This window comes from Cynocephalus volans, chromosome 7 (genome assembly GCF_027409185.1).
Source record: "Cynocephalus volans isolate mCynVol1 chromosome 7, mCynVol1.pri, whole genome shotgun sequence".
In the NCBI taxonomy this organism is placed as follows: Eukaryota; Metazoa; Chordata; class Mammalia; order Dermoptera; family Cynocephalidae; genus Cynocephalus; species Cynocephalus volans.
The window spans coordinates 77624742-77645296 of record NC_084466.1 but is presented as its reverse complement, the minus strand read 5'-3'; the positions used below and the strand labels follow the sequence as shown (position 1 = coordinate 77645296).

At 38.9% G+C, this 20555-nt stretch overlaps 1 protein-coding gene across 4 annotated transcripts in view; it reads left to right on the top strand.

The window, feature by feature from the left end:
- Positions 1-5267: 5267 nt before the first annotated feature.
- PDS5B (PDS5 cohesin associated factor B) overlaps positions 5268-20555 on the top strand; it is a 206074-nt gene continuing 190786 nt past the window's right edge. For all 4 annotated transcript variants that reach the window (XM_063101929.1, XM_063101928.1, XM_063101930.1 and 1 more), the window contains exon 1: positions 5268-5346. The gene's annotated coding sequence lies outside the window, so the exon portion shown is untranslated. The remainder of the gene's footprint in view (positions 5347-20555) is intronic.

Below are 20555 nucleotides of genomic sequence, written 5' to 3'. Positions count from 1 at the left end.
GATGCAGGGTTTGTTCCCTGTACTCTTCAGCCGTAAAAACACAGACATGCACACATACATACAAGTAAATAAAACAACAGATTTTAAAAAAAGATGTTATTTTAATTGTATTGTTCCTTCTTCATTTATTAGCTGGACTACTTCTTTTCACAGATTACTATTTGATTTTCCACTGGTACACTTTGTATGGAATAGGTGGGATAAATGATTGATTTCTTCCCTTTATTTGCCGTTTTCAAAATAATGAATTGGTTCATTACCAACCTCCAACAGTGACTAAGTGTTTTTATTTTTAAAATATATTATGAACTCATGGAATTAAATATATTTTAAGTGCCACAATTCATTATCGAATTGTTCAACAATAGGAGTTTGTTAAATAAATTATGTTATATCCACAAAATGGAATAATAATATATAGCCTCAAAAATGATATAGGTGTATATTTATTCACCTGAAAGTTATTGATTTTTTTTCCCAGCATCTGCCTGTACTAGGATCTGAATCCATGACCCTAGTGTTATAAGGCTGCATTCTAACCAACTGAGATAACTGGCCAGCCCTAATATTGATATTTTATTTAAAACTCATTTTCAAAATATTAAATACATGTTCATGGTATCAAAGGTAATATAGTGAAAAATTTCTCTCCCACCTTTGTTCACAAGCAACCTAGATTCCCTCCCAGGAGTCCCCTACTTTCTTGTATCCTTGTACTCTATATTCTTCCAAAATTTTCTAGAGTTGTTAGTTCACGAGCTATGCATTGATGTGGCTGTATAAGTTGTTAAAATAATGAAACACTTCTATAACATTGTTACAGAGTCTATCCTTGAGCCTCCTCCTTTCTCCTTGGACAGCCAACCTCCCTGCTCTGCTACCCAACAGACCTTGTCCATCATCCACCAACTAATGGGTTAATGCCTGGCACAGCAGGCAGCATACAGGGTCCTGCTCAAGCTACAGCCAGTATCTGTTCTGATTGGTCCTTACCTGCCCTGTACAGAGTTGCAAATATCTTAAATATTATCTGTGGAGATTTCTATCTATATAAGCAAAATTTTAAGGGGGGAATACAGATTACTATATGTATGTATGTATACATGCATATATATATATACACACGCATATAAAAGTTGTATTATAAAACATATAAAACATGTAAATATATGAATAGAATAGATTCTGGCCTTCAAAGTAATTTTCTCTGGTGATATAATTATGAGTGATTTTTTTTCAATCTTAACTACATTTCCAGATTTCTCTGTAATGACCACATTATTTGCAAAGCAAAAAATTAAAGTATACCTTTAACCTGATTTTATTTCAGGAAAAAAAATTGTTGATATCATTTTTCAACAGCTCCATCTGCTGGCTGCTGAATAAAGCAAATTTTTAAATATTACGAAGTGTTTTTTTTTTTTTTTTTTTGGTTTTTTTTTTTTAACTGAGCCATATAGCCAGAATAAGAAATAGAATTCCTTGGTTAAAATAAAGAACACTTCTTACATATCCATAAACAGTAAGTATCAGGAGTCAAGTTAATTTCCCTGGAATAAAAACTCGGTTCAGTATAGAGTGGGTTACCACCCTGTGACCCAAAATAGACTGTTTACTTAGAAGGAAAATGTGCACTGAAAAATTGTTTCAGTGTTTTTGGTCACTTATCCTGGAATGCTGATTTTGTTAATTGTGCAAAAATAAATAACATTAATTAGTGACTACATATGAATATATGTGAAATATATCATATTTCAGGAAATCATATGCCTTTGCATAAATATACAGAGGTGTAACTTAAACACTTCTTTGATGTTCTCATTACTTTCCAAGAGAAATTGCTCTTGGTTCCCTCTCTCTTTTATTATTTCCTGAAGTTGAACTGATGATAAATGCTTTTCTAAACACAAATCTCCCTTTGGAAGGTAATGCAAGGTATGATATTTTGTGTAAAAATCCCTCAGTCATCTGTCTTTGGAACTCTTTAGAACAGTAAGATCTATCAATGTGTTTACATTCCAACATATTTTCTGAAGATCCAGTTTGCAGACATTTCCTGGGTGATTTTAGTATTTTTTTCACTCAACTCCAGTTGAGAACCACTGCCGTGGGACTTCAGATGAATGTGGCATCCTTTCAGGAATATTTGCATTGTAAAGAGGGTCACAAGTTGAGCACAGTGCCTCACACAGGAGACTAATCATGGAAGGAGGAATTCTAGCCACCAGGGGCCAAGTCTTGGATGAGGCTGAAGAATAGCCCTTCTGCTGTCTTTCAGTGGTACTGGTGTTATGAGTGGGGGACCCATATCAGGGGCTAGGAGAGGACTATCACCATTCTTCGCCTGATTGCCTAATGCCTGAAATACCACAATGTTAATTTCTACTGGGCTAATAGATACTAATGGGCTAGTGTGTTATCTTTTTCAATTAACACAACTGCATTCTGATGTGTTTTCTGAAGATCCAATGTCTTAATCCAAGGAATTAGTCTAGTGGGAATTTCTGCACTTTTGCAGATAGACAGGCATCATATTTTCTGGCTTGACCAGACTTTGGGATACACCTGGAATTATACAAAATAGGTAATGGTGTTTGTCTGTGTAGGGGCCAATCTCCTCATTTACTAGCTAGCTGCCCAGCATGCTTTGCTATGTATAATAAATGCTTTACTGTTTTTTGGAAACTATGCTCTAGTGCAGCCAGGCTGTATTCGAAATGTGGTAGGGGCAATGGAGATTGCTGCTCATATTAGCTATGTGCATTCCTCATGTCTTCCAACTTCCTAACTAGAAGGACCCTACCAAAAAAGAAAGGCCACATAACACAAATATGAATAGCATGGTAGGCAGAATAATGCCCCTCCTCCCAAGATATACATGTCCTAGTCCACAGAACCATTGAATATGTTATGGCAAAAGGGGACTAAGTTTGCTAATGAGATGACCTTAAATTAGGGAGATTAGCCTGAATTATCCAGGTGGGCCCAGTGTAATCACAGGGTCTTAAAGGTGGATGAGGGAGGCAGAAGGGAATCAAATAAAGAGATGTGACAATGGAAGCAGGTCAGAGAGGTGCTATGCTCCTGGCTTTGAAGATGGAGGAAAGGAGACATGAGCCAAGGAATGTGGTCAGCCTCTAAAGATGAAAAAAGCAAGAAAGTGGATTCTGCCCTAGTTCCAGGAAGGAACACAGCCCTGCTGACATCTTGATTTTAGCTCAGTGAGATATGTGTCAGTCCTCTGTACTACAGAACAGTAAGTTTGTGTTGTTTTAAGCTGCTAACTTTCTGATCATTTGTTATAGCAGCAATAGAAAACTAGTACAGATGGGGACTGGATTTGTGGTTCTTCATCATCAAAGGAAATTCTCCTAATCATGTCTGCACAACATTAGCATGTTTACATCATTCCCAAGTAATTTCTCTTTCTCAGGGTACAAAGCATTCGGAACTGAGTTTGAATGGTCGTGTTCTTAACTGTCTTAAATTATGCTGTATCCAATGATATTGCTCCTGATGAATCACAACTTGGTTACTTTTTAAATCCCCAAACACAGAAGATTATTTTTGTTTTAATATCCATTTTAGATTCCAATTTCCAAAACACTATTCCTTTAAATGAAGATTTATATTGCTAATTTCAGTAAATCCATTGCTGTTGTATAAAACTATACCCTTTCATTAGAAACTATTCTTTATTGAGGAGTTTTTCTTCTGCCTGCACCAATGGTAATTGCCCCATTGACCTTCATTACAAAGCTCTTTTTAAGGTTATTTCCTTCTGTCCACTTTTGTCTTGGGTTCATTCCTGTGGTGTTGGTATCCTGAGGTGGGTAATATGTATTCCGGCCATTACTGAAACTCATGACATACCATCAATAAGAACATTCAAAGAGGTAGGGAAGGTTTTTCTAGATCTGGACATCCTACTCTCTTCTTCTGGGCAAGAATTGTGTTGATGGAACAATGATGTAAAATAGGAAAGTTCATGAGATAATTTTTAAAAAAGGGCAGAAAGAACTCACAGTAGTCTTGATTAAAGAATGTATAAAATGGTAGAGCCTTGTAGTATGCAATGGCAAAATCTTGGACAGTGGAATACATCAGGTGTCTGGCAAGCACTGGAGGAGACTGAGGCAGAATTGCCCGGGGAACCCTGCAGACGTGGAAATGAACAGGTCTTGGTGTCTCTAGCCTGGCCTGATGGAATTTTATGACACTTTTCTACCACAGGAACATTAGTTTGTATATCAGCATTACTTATATTTTGTTCCAGTTGATAAATATCCTACTATAATCCATTCATTCACCACTTGTTCATTGTTAAAACAAATTCTTTTTGGAACAAAGTTCTAGTAACCAAATACATCATATCAGGGAAAACGTCCTCACAGCAGGGATGATATTAACGCAAGTAAAGAGAAAGAAAACAATCCTTTCTTCGGCTCTGGCAGGGGCCTGGCTGAGGAGAAGACTTCTCTCAACGTGGGTGACCTGCTGTGGGGACTGGGCAGAGCCCGCGCCACCCCGCGCCACCCCACAGCTGCTGCTCCTGGAGGGGAAGGGGGAAGAAACCCACCTCCTGGAATGCGTCCTTGTCATCTGCAGGTTATTTCTGGCAAAGCGAAGGAACGCAAGGCTTTGTTACAGGTTGAATAACTGTGTCCCTCCCCCTACCTGCCGCCTACTAAACAATTCCTCAAACTCGGAAAGCGGTGGGATTTAGTAAAGACAGAATACACACAGTGTAGAAAAACTATTTGTATGGCATTTTGAGATCACTAGGTCAGAGTCACCAAGGAGCAAAGGAGTTAATAATACCAAGTTTATTTACATAGCAGAACATCGGTGCTGAATGCGTGTTTTAAAAATTGCTCAACCTTTATCCTAAAGGTTAGAGATATACGTGGTTTTCGGTAGAAGTTTAGGAAGCCGCAGAGGCAGACCACGCAGTGACAGCTGCCTGTCTAGCCGCCACGGCGGCGACGGCGGCGGCGTGCCCCGTGTGGTTGCGCGCGCGCGCACGGGGCGGGGCGGAGGAGGAGCGCGCGCGCACGGAGCGGGGCGGAGTCCGGTGAGCAGGCGGGCGCGCGCGCTTGGGGCCGTCTGGGCGGCAGGGGGCGCTGCGCACCCACGCCGCGCTCTGCCTGCCCCCGGGTGCTGTCCGCGGCGGTTCGATTGGAGCAGCCGCCGAAGAGCGCTTGGCGCCATTTTGAAGCGGAGAGGGGGAGGAACGGCCGGGCTGGCTGCGGAAGGGGAGGGGGGGAGGAGGCGATTGGATGCAGCGGCGGCGGCGGATCCCGGAGAGCAGCGGAGTGAGAGGAGTAGCGAGTCGGGCGCCCGGAGGTAGGAAACAATTCAGTTAACGGAAAGAAAATCTCTCTCCTCTCTGGTCGCTGCGCTCCATTTTTCAGCTGCCGCCACCGCGGCTGTGTGTGTGTGTGTGTGTGTGTGTGTGTGTGTTTGTGTGTGTGTGTGTGTGTATGTGTGTATGTGTGGCAGGGCTGAAGCGCCGCCCGCCCGCCCGCCCGCCGAGACTGGCCTCCCGGCGTCGGGGCTGCAGCGGCCGGCTGCCTGGCGGCGGCCTGGGCCGGGGGTCGTGGGGAGCGGGCCGGGCTGCGCGGTGGGGGTGGGGAGGGCCCCGCGGCGGGCGCGCTCCTCCGCGCCGCGGGTTCTGCCGCAGCCTCTGGAAATTAAACTTGCCGCCCTGGTCCCGGCCGGGGCGCCCGCGGCGGCGGCGGCGGGCGGTGACCTTGCGCGCGGGCGGGGGTCCCGGGGCAGCCCGGCCGCCCGCGCCCTCCCGCGCCCTCCCGCCGCCGCCCCTCCCCCCGCGCCCGGCCGGCCGGCGGCTGTTTCCCGGGCGGCAGGCGGGCGGCGCGGTGCTCCTGTTGAATCCTCCAGCGGGCGGGTTTTCCCCTTTCCGGGCGAGGGGCGGGCGGGGAGCGCGGGTCCGGACCGCGGGCACCCTCGTCCCCTCCGCAGGGTCCTCGCGCGCCGCTCGGCTGCTGCTGGGGCCAGGGGGACGGGCTGCTAGAGTGACATTTTTACACTGTTGCTTGCCAGGGGCCGGAGGTGAAGCACGCTAAGCGCGCCTCTTGGTGCTGGTGCTAGGGGAACCTGAGGACCTAGTTGAGGAAGAGCTCAGCACTGGCGTGGAGTGACTCCTCCCAGGCGACAACTGGGTTCTAGCTTTCTCTTAGGAAAGAAGGGCAGTGAAATGGTTTGCAACTGTGAATAGTTTACATTTTTGCACTGTTATTTTATTGGCACTTTCGAAGTTTTGGGTCCGGAGAAAACCTTGTTTGCTGTTACTGCTGGTTTTTGGTGTGTACGTTATTAAAGCCTATTTTAAGCAGCTGGCAGTTATTGGAGGGGATGGATCTGAACCCTGAAATGCAGCACCTCGTCTTCAGAGCTGCGTGCCTTCCCGTGGACAGTGTGAGCTCGGGGAAGGGTTTGAAAGAGCAAGTACCCGCCCAATCCACACACGTCTTAAACATCCTCACTAGCCGGATCAAGGGTTAACCCTTTTTTATTTAGAAAAATGCCCTTCTCATACTATTATGAAGTGATGGATGAGAAGTGTTGTGCCGAATGACCCTACCCTATTTATTAAGTAGTTGCGGAAACTTTGGATATAGCCTCTAATTCGAAGGTTGGTCTGCGATCTTGAGAGAGTTGGGGAATCCTGTACTGCCTCCCTAAAAACCTTTAAGAATATCAAGTATGCTTACATAAGGAGGTGAGCTGTATATAGATCATAATTATTTAAAACTCGAATGGCTATATAATTATTGCTCTCAGTTAACACATCTAGATAAAGTTCCGAAAAGGAACATTTTCTGTATTAACTCAGGAAATACTCAAGTAAAATACTTAACACAAATATGGGCTTGAAAGGACACTTCTTATCTGCAGTACACACTTCAGAGAAGTTAGCATTTTTAGGGACAATAAAATGAACATTCCTATGGTATGTGCAGGTCAGTTTGTGGAACAGTTTATCTTGGTGACAGCAGAAAACCCAATTAAAATTTGTAGTGCTGAATATGTAGGTGAAAGATACAACATGGGACTTCTTATGTTAACATAGATTTATTCTAAAAAACTTAACCATAAAAACACAACCGGAGTCAGAACATTATTCCTTCGAAATAAAGGTGGTACACACTGTACATTTACAAATACATATAGGAAGGTGCACTTTAGATATTATTTTTAAAATAGTAACTTTTTTTCTTTTAATGATGGTTTAAAAAAATTATCGTCTTCTCACCTGGGTTTTACTTAAAGGAGTATTTTAAATGGAAAGAAAGTACTTGTCTTGGCTTTTTTTTTTTTTTTTTAAAGAACTTTCTTATTTTCTCCTTTCTTAAAAAAAGGGTTGAGGTTGACTCTCCCAGTATTAACTTTGCCTTTGCAGCAGCTTTTGTTACTCTTCCTGTCACCTTTATTCCTCACTGGTTATGTCTCCCCCCTCCGCCCGTTTTTCCCAAGAATTAGAGGAGATGTATGTGGTTATGGTAGTTATTCTTGTCATGGTTTGCATTAAGGTTATTTGTATCACTGTTCTCCTGAGTTGACTGTTGGATAAAAGTTGTATTAATTTTTATGTTAAAATTATTCTGCAGATTGCTAAACAGTTACAAAGTGACATTTCGAGGACTAGGCTTTATCAATAATTTGTTAAGCCTAAAATAAAGTGTTACCCTGTATTAGGCAGGGCTTGCCCTGGTGAAGAGTGAAATGGTACAATATACCCAAAACTTTGTGAGGAAGGGAATATTTGGGGAATTTGTTCTTTCTGCTTTTCTATCACTCTTGGAGTATTTAGACTATCCTTTAGCTTCCTCGGTGCTACTTTTTCTTGATCCTGTTTGCTTAGAACAGGAGAGCTCACTTTGATTTGGTTTATGGACTCTTGGATAATATGTACTAATTATAGCATTATATTAGAAAGACGTGAATTTCTGTTTCCTTTGTTAGTGTTGGAGAGCTACAAGAAACAAGGATGATCTGCAGCTCATTTACTTTATACATGAGAAGTTAGGTTCGGCCTGTAATTTAATTCAGTTATCCAAGGTCTTAGTCATATTCATGTGGGGCAGCCTTTAGATCTTCTGGAAGCTTAGAAGCTTCCGTGTGGTCTATATTGTTTTACTTAGGACTTAACAGTATTTAAAATTGAGAGATAGCACATTTTTCTCCATCTTCTTTTTACCTTTTCTTTTCATTCATTCAGCCAAGAAATAAAGTTTAAAGGTCAACCATTTGTTTCAGAGTCTGGATTTAATAATTTCTTTACAGGATTCAGTCCACTTAAGTTGTCTCAGAAGATAACCTCTTGCTTGTCTCCGTTTCCTGGAGCTCCTTGATTGTGTAACACTACTTGACATGGCATTTATTTATTCTTTGTGAAATTTGTAAGCCAAAGTAATTTGGAAAAGTTAGTATTGAACTTTATTATGTTATAGAAGATGGAGGGTATGAGTATGTGTGTATTTTTTTGGTTTTAAACTCAGTTTGCTACACAAGCCATTTGTTACTTTCCAGTTACAATAGGCGTTTTATTTGGCTTGAGTTTTCCCGTTTGGGAATGTTAAAAAATTCCAAAAGTACTTAATTTAAAAATAAACCCAGTAATGTCTCTGAGAATTTATTTACTTTTTAAGCTTATTTAAGAAACTGCCAAATGGTTTGCAATTCTGATTCTTCGGACAGTAGAGGTCAGCTCTTTCTTCATGCTCTTCTGTTATGAGCCATCTGATTATAACCATTTCCCTCAGCACTTGAAAAAGGTTTTATAATCCTTTTCACTAGTTAGTTCAGAATTAAGAATAAGTTTGCTGTGTTGAGACTGTAATTGTTTTAGCTGGCATGAGTGACAGCGCTTAGTGAGAAAATCATGATGATAAAACTCAGGTGAATAAAATTTAGTTTAAGTTTTAAAACCGTTAATTTGAGATATTTAAATATCCATAATAGTTATTGTGCTCTAATGATTAGATGCTAATAGTTTGCAGTAATTAGAAATACTTGGTTTAGCTGTGTAAAATTTAAAAGTCAGCTTAGGGGTGTGCAGGAAAGACTGATTAAAGCAGTAAGCTGTTTTGAGGCATTTTAGAAGTACTTCAGTAACTTAACCTCTTTTCTTTGACAGAATGACTGGATTCAAGTAAAATGAACAAATGTTAAGCTTCAATATACATATAGTTCCAGGGATGAGGCAATGAACAGGACTGAGACACCATGCCCTGTAGAAGTGTAGAGTAGTGGTTGACCACCCACAGCAAGGTTATGAGAGCTGGGACACACCAGATAGTAGAATCCCTTCTATTAATACTGAAAGGAGTAGGCTTTCCTCCCTCTTCAGTGACAGTTGAGGTTGCTCTTCTTTTTGTGGGAGAGTGAAACTAGCCAAGACTAGTTATATATATAGAAAAATAGAATTAAAAGATAGTACAAATCTTACCACAGACTTTTATTTTTTTATTTTAATTTTTTAATTTTTTAATTTTTTTAAGTTTTATTTTGTCGATATACATTGTGGCTGATTATTGCTCCCCATCACCAAAACCTCCCTCCCTTCTCCCTTCCCCCCTCCCCCCAATAATGTCCTTTCTGTTTGCTTGTCGTATTACCACAGACTTTTTGAAGTGCCCTAGGACATCTGATGAAGAGGACAGGAAATGCATAACCATGATCATCGTCTCTAGGAGAGTTAATGGTTAGGGACCTGAAAGGAAATGCGAGATTATGGTTCCCTAGCCAGTGTAGGCATTCTTTTTCCCTTCTTTCACCTCAGGGGTGATTTTAGTGAAGTGAATGAAGAGGTTTTATTTATTTATTTTTATTTTTATCTTTAAATTTATTTTTTGAATTGAAACATAATTATACATATTTATGGGGTACAGAGTTGGCTATTGGTATTTGTGTACAGTATGTGATGATCAAATCAATATTACTAGCATGTTCTTCATTACAAATCATAATTATTCTTTGTGTCCCTTACCCAGTTACTCCCTAACGCCTGCCCCCCAACCCCTTTTTCAGCTCTGATAACTATAGTTCTGTTCTGTCCTTATGAAAGTTCATAGTTTTATTGTGGTCTGTCTTTCTCTTTCTTTTGAAAGCTCCGTATCCCCAAATATATCTCTTACTAGCTGACATTCTACCAGGCAATTTCAGTTAGCCATCACATATGAGACAGTTTGTGGGGAATGAGGAGTTGGTGGTGAGAGTGGTGGTTAAAGTTGGGGGAATAGAGTATTTAAAAATCGTGTATTTTAAGTTAAAAGTTTTATATGTATATGGCAAAAAAAAAAAAAAATATATATATATATAATGGTACAGAAAAGTAAAAATAAGTTACTTTTCTTCTTGCCCCCAAAAGTTAACCCGCTGTTAATAGTTTCAAGAAAGTTTACTTCTTAAAAAATTTACAAAAGTAGTATTATATTACATTATTATATTGTACTCCTGTTTACTTTTTCTTTTTTAATTGCAATTTTCTGTTTAGTTAATGTCACAGAGCTCTTTTGTAGTGGCACATATAGATCAATATAATTGAAAAACTTTTAGGGCATCTTATCATAAGTATGTACTGTAATTTATTTTTTTCTGACTTCTGTTGAGTGATAATTAGGTTATAAGCATTTATTTATACTAACCAGCGGTGTATGGTATGCCTGTTACATGTTCACCAACATTGGACTTTAATAAACTTTATGCCTATTTGAAATGTGAAATTTGTCTGTTTTGAGTTTGTATTTCTTTGATTGAGTGAGGGTAAACATTTGTTCATATGCTTATTGGGGGGAGGTTACTTGTAGGACATACTTTAGATAAAGTAGTTTAATTTATTTGTTGTAACTCCTGTGACCGTACCTAAGAGCTAAGATAGTCTGAGAGGTGGGACTTTTAGGGAGGAATATGATTTTGAAGCCCTTGGCACCTTGAGAGGGAATGATGCTCTGAATGGAGAGGTTGTAGTGCTAGGCTTTGAACAACCAAGGGGTAATACGAAAGTAATAAAAGCCCTTAGGTTATCAAGAGGCAGAGAGAGAGGAGGTAGGAGAGAGGTAGAAGCGACAGAGAGAGAGATTTGAGAATCAGGGTAGATAAATTTTGTGTAGGGTCTGCTCTATCTCATATTGTCTGCTTGTCCTGTCTCATCACTCAGCCTTCCCACCTACATCTGTCATTTCATTCTTATTCATACTGCCATTGAGTTTGTTCTCTTCCCTGGCAGGGTGACAACCAGGACTTTGGTATTTCATTTCCTCCAGAGGTGAGGGGCACTTATATTTTCTTATAAGGGAAACTGAATTTTCTTCAAACCAGTCACAGGGAACAGTTTATTTCTAGCATCCTTTAGATCTATTTCCTGATCTTTAGTAGTATCTCTTGTAGCTGATATTCTGCTAGAGTGTCAGAGACCTTACATGCTGAACTGTACAGAAATCTTGGGATGTTGAAATTATATGACTATATGAGCTTTGTTCCTGCTTACTCCTTATACAAGAGTCCTTCCTTTACAAGGAAAAGGGAAAATAGAATTAAAAGAATCTTTCTACAAATTTGAAGTACACTTTTTGTATGCTGTCCCTACCCCCAGCGTCACATTTTTTATAAAATGAATTTTTTCTTAGTAGACTTGGGAGGTGATTGGTTTATGACTCCTGTCTGTCTCCAGTTTTATATACACTTTATGGCTGTCCCTTTGTCATCTTTATCCCTAGTTTAGGCCATTGGTTCTCAAACCAATTTTGAGATGGAATGATTTGGATGGATTGGGGTGATTTTGGACAACCCCCCATCCCCACCCTTCTTACCTCCAGGAAACATGGCTATGTCTGGAGACATTTTAGTTGTCATAACCAGGAGTTGATGGGGGGCGGGGGTGCTGCTAGCATCTAGTGGATAGAGGCCAGAGATTCTGCTAAACATCCTACACTGTGTAGGACAACCCTCCACAACAAAAAATTATCTGGCCTGCAATGTCAATTGTGCCAAAGTTGAGAAACCCTAGTCTAGGCAGAACTGGTCCAGGAAATCTGTGTTTACCACCAGCTCAGCTGAATTAGGCCTGTTCACCAACTTTTCTGATAGAAATCAAGCAATAGTAATGTTTCATGAAGTCTTAGTTCAACATCGTAAGCTTTTTTTTTTTCTTCTTTAAAAGATTACTGGTAAGGGGATCTTAACCCTTGACTTGGTGTTGTCAGCACCACACTCTCCCAAGTGAGCCATGGGCCGGCCCTAATGTAAGCTTTTAAACATAGTTTTTGAGTACTTTTTCCCTCCTCTATTTGGTACCTTTTTTTTCAACTTTTGACTTTCCTTCTCCCCTAGCCTTATGGCATAACATAATTAGGTCAAGTGTTTACAGTCCTAGTTGGAAGGTCACTAGCATTTAAGACTTTAACATAGATAGGAGTATATTTAGGCATTTGATATGATTCTTGATGAGTGAAGCACCTTTCTAAGAAAGTCATGGGGGTTAAGCATATAGATGTGAGTCAAGACCACTTGGGTTTCTATTCTGTCTCTATCACTAGCTAAATGTGTCACCATGAGCAAATTGCCTAATCTTGCCAAGCCTCAATTTCTTAATCTGTAAAGTGGGGATAATAGCAGATATCTCATTTTTAAAAACAGCTTTATTGAGATATAATTCACATACAATACAATTTAACCATTGAAAGTGTACAATTTCAACTGGCCGGTTAGCTTGGTTGGTAAGAGCACAGCCTTGTAACACCAAGGTCAAGAGATCAGATCCCTGTTCTGGGTAGCTGCCAAAAAATAAAAAAAGTACAATTCACTGTTTTTTGGTATATTCACAGGTTTTTGCAGCCATCACCACAGTTAGATTTTGGAATATTTTTGCCTCCTGTGAAGGAAACCCCAGACCCATTAGCTGTCACTTCTCATCACCCCTTATTATGTTAGTTTTTGGTATAAACCAGGCCAAATGCTTACCTTGGTACCAAATATGTAAGTACACAGTAAAAAAATGATTACAGTAGTCCCCCTTTATCTGTGGGGGATATGTTACAAAACACCCAGTGGAGGCTAGTGCCAAACCCTATATATACTGTTTTTTTCCTGTACATACATATCTATGATAAAGTTTAATCTATAAATTGGGTGCAGCAAGAGATTAACAACAATAAATAATAATAAAACAAAAATTATAACAATATGCTGTAATAAAAGTGATGTGAATGTGATTTCTCTCTCTCTCTCACTCAAAATATCTCAATGTAATGTACTCACCATTCTTGTGATTTGTGGATCTAATAATCAAGTCTGTTACAAAGTGACTAATGGCTAATGGGTGGATAGTGTATACTGGGTAGATAGGCTGGACAAAGGGATGATTCATATAGAGGTGGGATGGAGTGGGACAGTGGAAGATTTCATGTTACTCAGAATGGTGCATAATTTAAAACATGAATTATTTGTTTCTGGGATTTTCCTTTTAATATTTTTGGACTGCAGTTGGCTGCGGTAACTGAAATCATGGGAAGCAAAACTGCAGGTAAGTGGAAACTCTGTGACAAAGTTCATTCACATCACTTTAGAGAAGGCAAAAATGGGATGATTGTTGAATGGATGTTTGCATGCTATATTTTGCAAGGAAATTATGCTCAGTACTGGCTAGAGATATAATGATGAAAGATATTCCCCTAATAAAGAGACTAAAGTAGGAGGAAAGAGGCTAGTAATAATAATTATAAAACAAGGCAGAATATAGTTAGTGCTTTCAGGAAGTTGGAAACAAAATATTTGAAATTTGAAATTTGACAAAAGGAGATTAATCATGTTACTTCGAGAGTGAAGGAACCATGAAAAACTTCTTGAAGGAGGCACCATTTTGGCTAGGTCTTAGATGATGGAAAGATGGGACTTTTAGGTCCATTGAAGACAGTGTTAGGCTTTTTGAGGTCTTAAATGTATTTTTTTGTTGTTACTGTTGCTCCTTTATGCTGCTGCCAAATGATTGCCTCTAGTGGCCACACCCACAGTCTTTGGATGTTTCTAATCTGTTGTGAAACTGGGAAGCTAAATATATTAAATAAGCTTTTAATGAGAACACCTGATGTCTGTAAGCAAAGGATATCAATATATGACCTTATGGTGTCACTTTGAGTTAGTTGCTTTTTTAGTTTATTCTTTGGGTCTCGGTTTCATCCCAGTTAATTGGCTTTATAGATTAAGTAATTCGTAGTTAAATTATGCTCATATGCACGTTTTCCTTTGTTTTCTTCTCCAAGTCTTCTGGTAACAACTATATCCTCGACCTCTCTCCTAAATTTTCTGTTTTCTTTTTCTAGTGCACTATTGGACACAGCGCCTCCAGTACAACATGTCCAAAACTGAGCTGCCTTCCCCTACCGTTAACATCTTTCCAACTTGTACCTTGGATTAATAACACGAATTTCTTTTTTGTTTTACAAGTTGTAACTAGATGACTACATTTATCGTTATGTCAAAGCCTGGGAGTCATCTTGGTCCCTGCATGTCCTCTACCTTTTACATCAAATGAGTTACCAAATCCCGATGATTCTGGTACAGTATCTTTAAAGGTTTTTTCCTTACTATATGCACATATCAACGTAGGAAAACAAAAAGAAAAAAAAGATAAACAATAAAAAAATCCATACCCCTTCCTATATGCCTCATTCCTAGACTCCTGCAATAGTTTATAAATGCTATTGATTTCTCATATTTCCTTTTTTGGGGGTGGGAGGAGGTGGGGCCTAGCCGGTAAGGGGATCTGAACTCTTCACTTCAGTGTTATTACACTGTGCTCTAATCAACTAAACTAACTGGCCAGCCTTTATTTCTTATATTTCCTTCTGGGGATTTGTTGGAAACTTTTAACTTCCTTGCCCTTTATTTTACTGATGATCTTTCTGCATTAGTATATAGAGTGCTAGTATTCTCTCTCTCTCTCTCAACAGCTGCAGTGTTCATTTTTATTTATATACCATAATTTAACTAGCCTATTGATAGATTGTTTCCAGTTTTTGCTGTTATAAAATAGCTGTAGTGAGCAACCTTGTATGGATATTATTTTGTATGTATGCAGATATGTCTGTGGGATAAATTCCTACAAATGGAATTGCTGGCCAATGAGTATAGCAGATATATATTTTTTACTTTTTTTCCTTTTAATTGACACACAATAAATGGGGTACATGTGATACTTTGCACGTATACAATATGTAATAATCAAATCAGGTCAATTGGCATATTCGTCACCTCAAGTATTTATCATTTCTTTGTGTTGGGAACACTCAGTATCCTCTCTTCTAGTTATTTTGAAAGGTACAATGAATTATTGTTACCTATAATCACATTACAGTGCTGTAAAACACTGGAACATAGTCCTACTAACTGTTAATTTTGTGTCTGTTAACCAGCTTCTCCCTATTCCCCTCTCCCTCTCATCCTTTCCAACCTTTGGTAAGCACTGTTCTAATCTGTACTTTTATGAGGTCAACTTTTTTAGTTTCCACATGAGTGATAACACGGGGTATTTGTCTTTCTGTGCTTGGCTTATTTCACTCAGCGCAGGGTCCTCCAAGTTCATCCACGTTACTGCAAATGATAGGATTTTCTTTTTTTTTTAATAGCTGAATAGTATTTCATTGTATATACAGTTGGCCTTCCATGTCCATGTATTCTGCATGCAAAGATTCAACCGACCTTGAATCAAAAATATTCAAAAAAAGAAAAATAAAACCAATACAAAATAACAATACAAAAATAACAAAATACAAATAAGGAAGACAGTACAACTATTTACATAGCATTTACAGTGCATTAGGTATTATAAGTAATCTAGAGATGATTTAAAGTATCCATGAGGATGTATGTAGGTTATATGCAAATTCTGCTCCATTTTATGTAAGGGACCTGAGCATCTGTGGATTTTGGTATTTGTGGGGTCCTGGAGCTGATCCCGCACTGATATGGAGGAATAGCTGTATATACCACATTTTCCTTATCCATTTATCCATTGATGGGCACTTAGGTTAATTCCATATCTGTTATGAATAGGGCTGCGATAAACATGGGAGTGCAGATATCTCTGGCATACCGAAATCCTTTACTTTGGATATATACAAAGTAGTAGAATTACTGCATCATATCATTTTTCTATTTTTAGTTTTTTGAGGAGCCTTTATACTGTCTTCCATAATGGCTGTACTAATTTACATTCCCACCAACAGTGTAAAAAAGAATTCCCCATTTTCTGCAACCTTGCCAGCATTTATTTTTTGTCTTTTTGATAATAGCCATTTTAACTGGCTTGAGATACCTCATTGTGGTTTTGATTTGCATTTCCCTGGTAATTAGTGATGTTGAGCATTTTTTCATATACTTGTTGGCCATTTGTATGTATTCTTTTCAGAAATTTCTGTTCAGATCATTTGCCTATTATTTTTATTATTGTTGTATTGATGCCTTAACATTATGTAATAGTCTGTGTCTTTTTTTTTTTACTGTTCTTGACTTAAAGTCTATTTTGCTTGATATAAATATAGTTACTCCTGCTTCTTTTTAGTTTCCATTTGCAAGGAATATCTTTTTCCATCTCTTCACTTTCAGCCTATGTGTGTCTTCATAGATGAAGTGTTAGGTCTTGTTTTTTAATCCATTCAGCCACTTTGTGTCTTTTAATTGGAGAATTTAATCTATCTGCATTGAAGGTTATTATTAACAGATATAATCTTGTAGATATTACTAAATTGCTCTTTATAGGAGTTGTAACAGTAACGTATATAGGAGAATATTTGTTTTGTTAGCATTGCCAACACACTGTATAATCAAACTTTTTGGATTTTTGCCAATCTGATAAGTGAAAAATGGTGTCTTATTGTAGTTTTAATGTACATTTCTCTCATTTGTGAAGCTGAGCATTTTTTTATGTGTTTGGCCCATATTTATTTCTTTTACTGTTTGTTCTTAATCTTTTTCCATTTTCCTGCCTGTTTGGGGAATTCTTAAATTTCTCTTTGGTCCCTGTGCCACTGGTTGGTTTACTAAAAGTAGAGTATTACTTACTTGCTCTCTGCAGTTGTCTTCTTACTGGCCTTATTGTTCCCATTTTCATTCTCTTCCAGGCTCTCTCTCACCCTGTTAATGGATATTTCTTTTTTTTTTTTTTTAAGAAAATAAAATTTTATTTTTTTTTATATTTTAGGATGTTGTTGCAGAGTAGTTGGGAGGGAGGGGGAGAGGGGAAAAGGGAAAGGGGAAGGAAATGGGATGGAAGAAGGAGGGAAGAGGAGGGGTGGGATTGAGGCCTGTGGCACCCCCCTCATTCCCATAGGAGAGACTTGGGGGCTTCCAGCAGTGGCTTGGTCATTGCTGGGCTGGGTGCAGATGTTGGGGGTGTGGAAAAGCCCTTGCCCCCCATCGTCCTAGCTTGGGAACTCGGGGCCCTTCTTGCTGTGGTTTGGTGGTCATCGCTGGGCTGGTTGCGTGTGTGTGGGGGGCATGGTGGAGGCCCAAGGCCCCCCACCGCCCCTGTTTGGGAGAGCCTGGGGTGCTTCCTGTGGCAGCTTGGTGGTCGTCACTGGGTTGGTTGCATGCATGGGGGGGATGTGGCCTACTCCCTCGGTCCCCAACTGCCCTGAGTCAGGAGAGCCTGGGGCACTTCCTGTGGCGGTTTAGTGGTCGCCACTGGGCTGGCTGTGGGTGTTGGGGGTGTGTGGCCGAGGCCCGAGGCTCCCCACCACCCTGGCTTGGGAGAGCCTGGGGTGCTTTCTGTGGTGGCTTGGTGGTAGCTGCTGGGATTTGTTAATGGATATCTCTAATCACAAATGTGAATGCCTCATTCCTTGCTTAAAACTATTCAGTGGCTCTTCGCTGCCTCTATAATACAATTCTGTAATGTAATGTAATATAATATAATATAACGTAATGCAGTATAATATAATACTTTAGAATTTACATGGTATGTACTACGTTGCCAGTATTTCCTTTCACTTCCTTATAGTTCTCTGAACCTCAAAACATTGAATTGCTTCTAGCTCTCTATTGTTAGATTCTTTGTCTCTGTCTTTCCGTGTGGTATTTCTCTGCTTACAAATAGCCCAGTTCTGCTTGTTTACATCTCCAAAGTTATCCTTTTCATCTTCCATTCAGTACCTAATAGAAAAAGGCTTTTCTGATACCTGACTCTTCTTTCAGGCAATGTGTGATGCTTTTTTCTCCTTGCAAGTCTCTGTCTAAACCTCTGTCATGGAAACTTCCACATTGTTTATAAATATGTGTTTTCTTGCTCTAGATTGTTACCTTCTTGAGGGCATGGGCTTGTAGTTACTTTGGAACCTACAAAGTATTCGGCACATAGTAGATGGTAAATATTTATTGAATATGCATAGATGTATGTATATATACAATGAATATACATGTGCAACCCATGACAAGGAAAAATAATATAATATTGACCCCCCAAATTCATTTTTAAAGATTATTTTTATTGAGGTTTAGTGAAATACAATACAATGTTCTTTGATGAGGCATTGACAGTTATACCCACGTAACTGGTATTGAAAAGAAGATAGAGTGTTTTCATCACTCCAGAAAGTTCCCTTGTTGCCCTCTCCATTCAATTCCTCTTGACCCCTAAATACTCTGCTTTCTAAATGTAAATTAGTTTTGTTCTGTCTTTGTATGGTGTGTGTTGTTTTTTATCTGGCTTCTTTTGCTTAACATATATTTCGAGATTTATCTATGGGGTTGGATGTATTTGTAGTTTTTCTTTTTATTGCTGAGTAATATTTCATTGATGAATATACCACAGTTTATCTTCCATTGATGGACATTTGGATTCAATCCAGTTTTTGACTGTTATCAGGCCTATTTCGGTCTTTTTGCAAATGTGTGTTTTCATTTCTCTTGAATAAATACCTACGAATGGAATTGCTCTTTTATAGGGAGATGCATTAACTTGATAAGAAACTAGTTTTTAAAGTGATTTTCTATTTTATACTCCCATGTGAATATATGAGAGTTCTGGTTGTTCTATATTCTTGCCAACAAATGGGTAATCCATGTTTTTTAACTTTAGCTATTCTGGTGGGCATGAAATGGTATCTTATTGTGGTTTTATTTTGGATTTCCTGATAACTAACGATGTTGAGCACCTTTTCATACAGTTATTGACAATTAATGTGTTTTCTTTTGTGAAATGCCTCTTCAAGCTTCTCTCCATTTAAGAAATTGGTTATCTTTTTAATATTAATTTGTAGCAATTCTTAATATATCCTAGATACAAGTTCTTTGTTAGATCAGTATATTGAGAGTATTTTCTTTCAGTTTATAGCTTGTTTTTTCCTTAACGTGTACTGATGAAGTTAAGTTAATCATTTTTTTTTAATAGATTGTGCTTTTTGGTTCTAATAAGTCTTTGAGTGCCCAAAAGTCAAGAAAATATTCTCCTGTGTTTCCTTTTAGAAGTATCATAGTCTTAACTTTTATGTATAGGGATATGATCCATTTTGAGTTAATTTTTGTGCATGGTGTGAAGTAGGGGTTGAGGGGTTCATTTTAAAAAATATGTTTATCCAGTTCCAGCACCATTGTTTGAAAAACAAAACAAACAAACAAAAAAACAGCTTTTCTTTCCTGCACTGAATTGCCTTTGTGCCTTTGTCCAGAATCATTTGTACCTTATATATAATGGATTTATTTCAGGATGCGTATTCTGTTTTACTGATCTATTTATTATTCCTATGGAAGTATCATACTGTCTTGATTACTGTGGCATTATAGTAAGTCTTAAGATTAGATAATGTGTATTCTCTAACATTTTTTGGCCAGCCTAGTTACTTTTTGTTTCCATATAAGTTTTTATTTATTTATTTTTATTATTATTTTTTTATTTTATTTTATTTTTTAACTTTTATTTTGTCGATATACATTGTGGTTGATTATTGTTGCCCCTTACCAAAACCTCCCTCCCTCCTCCCTCTCCTCCCTCCCTCCCAGCAATGTCCTTTCTGTTTGCTTGTCGAATCAACTTCAAGTAATTGTGGTTGTTATATCTTCTCCCCCCACCCCCCGTTTTTTTTTTCTGTGTGTGTGAATTTATAAATTAATTTTTAGCTCCCACCAATAAGTGAGAACATGTGGTATTTCTCTTTCTGTGCCTGACTCATTTCACTTAATATAATTCTCTCAAGGTCCATCCATGTTGTTGCAAATGGCAGTATTTCATTCGTTTTTATAGCTGAGTAGTATTCCATTGTGTAGATGTACCACATTTTCCTTATCCACTCATCTGATGATGGACGTTTGGGCTGGTTCCAACTCTTGGCTATTGTAAAGAGTGCTGCGATGAACATTGGGGAACAGGTATACCTTTGACTTGATGATTTCCATTCCTCTGGGTATATTCCCAGCAGTGGGATAGCTGGGTCATATGGTAGATCTATCTGCAATTGTTTGAGGAACCTCCATACCGTATTCCATAGAGGCTGCACATTTTGCAGTCCCACCAACAATGTATGAGAGTTGCTTTTTCTCCA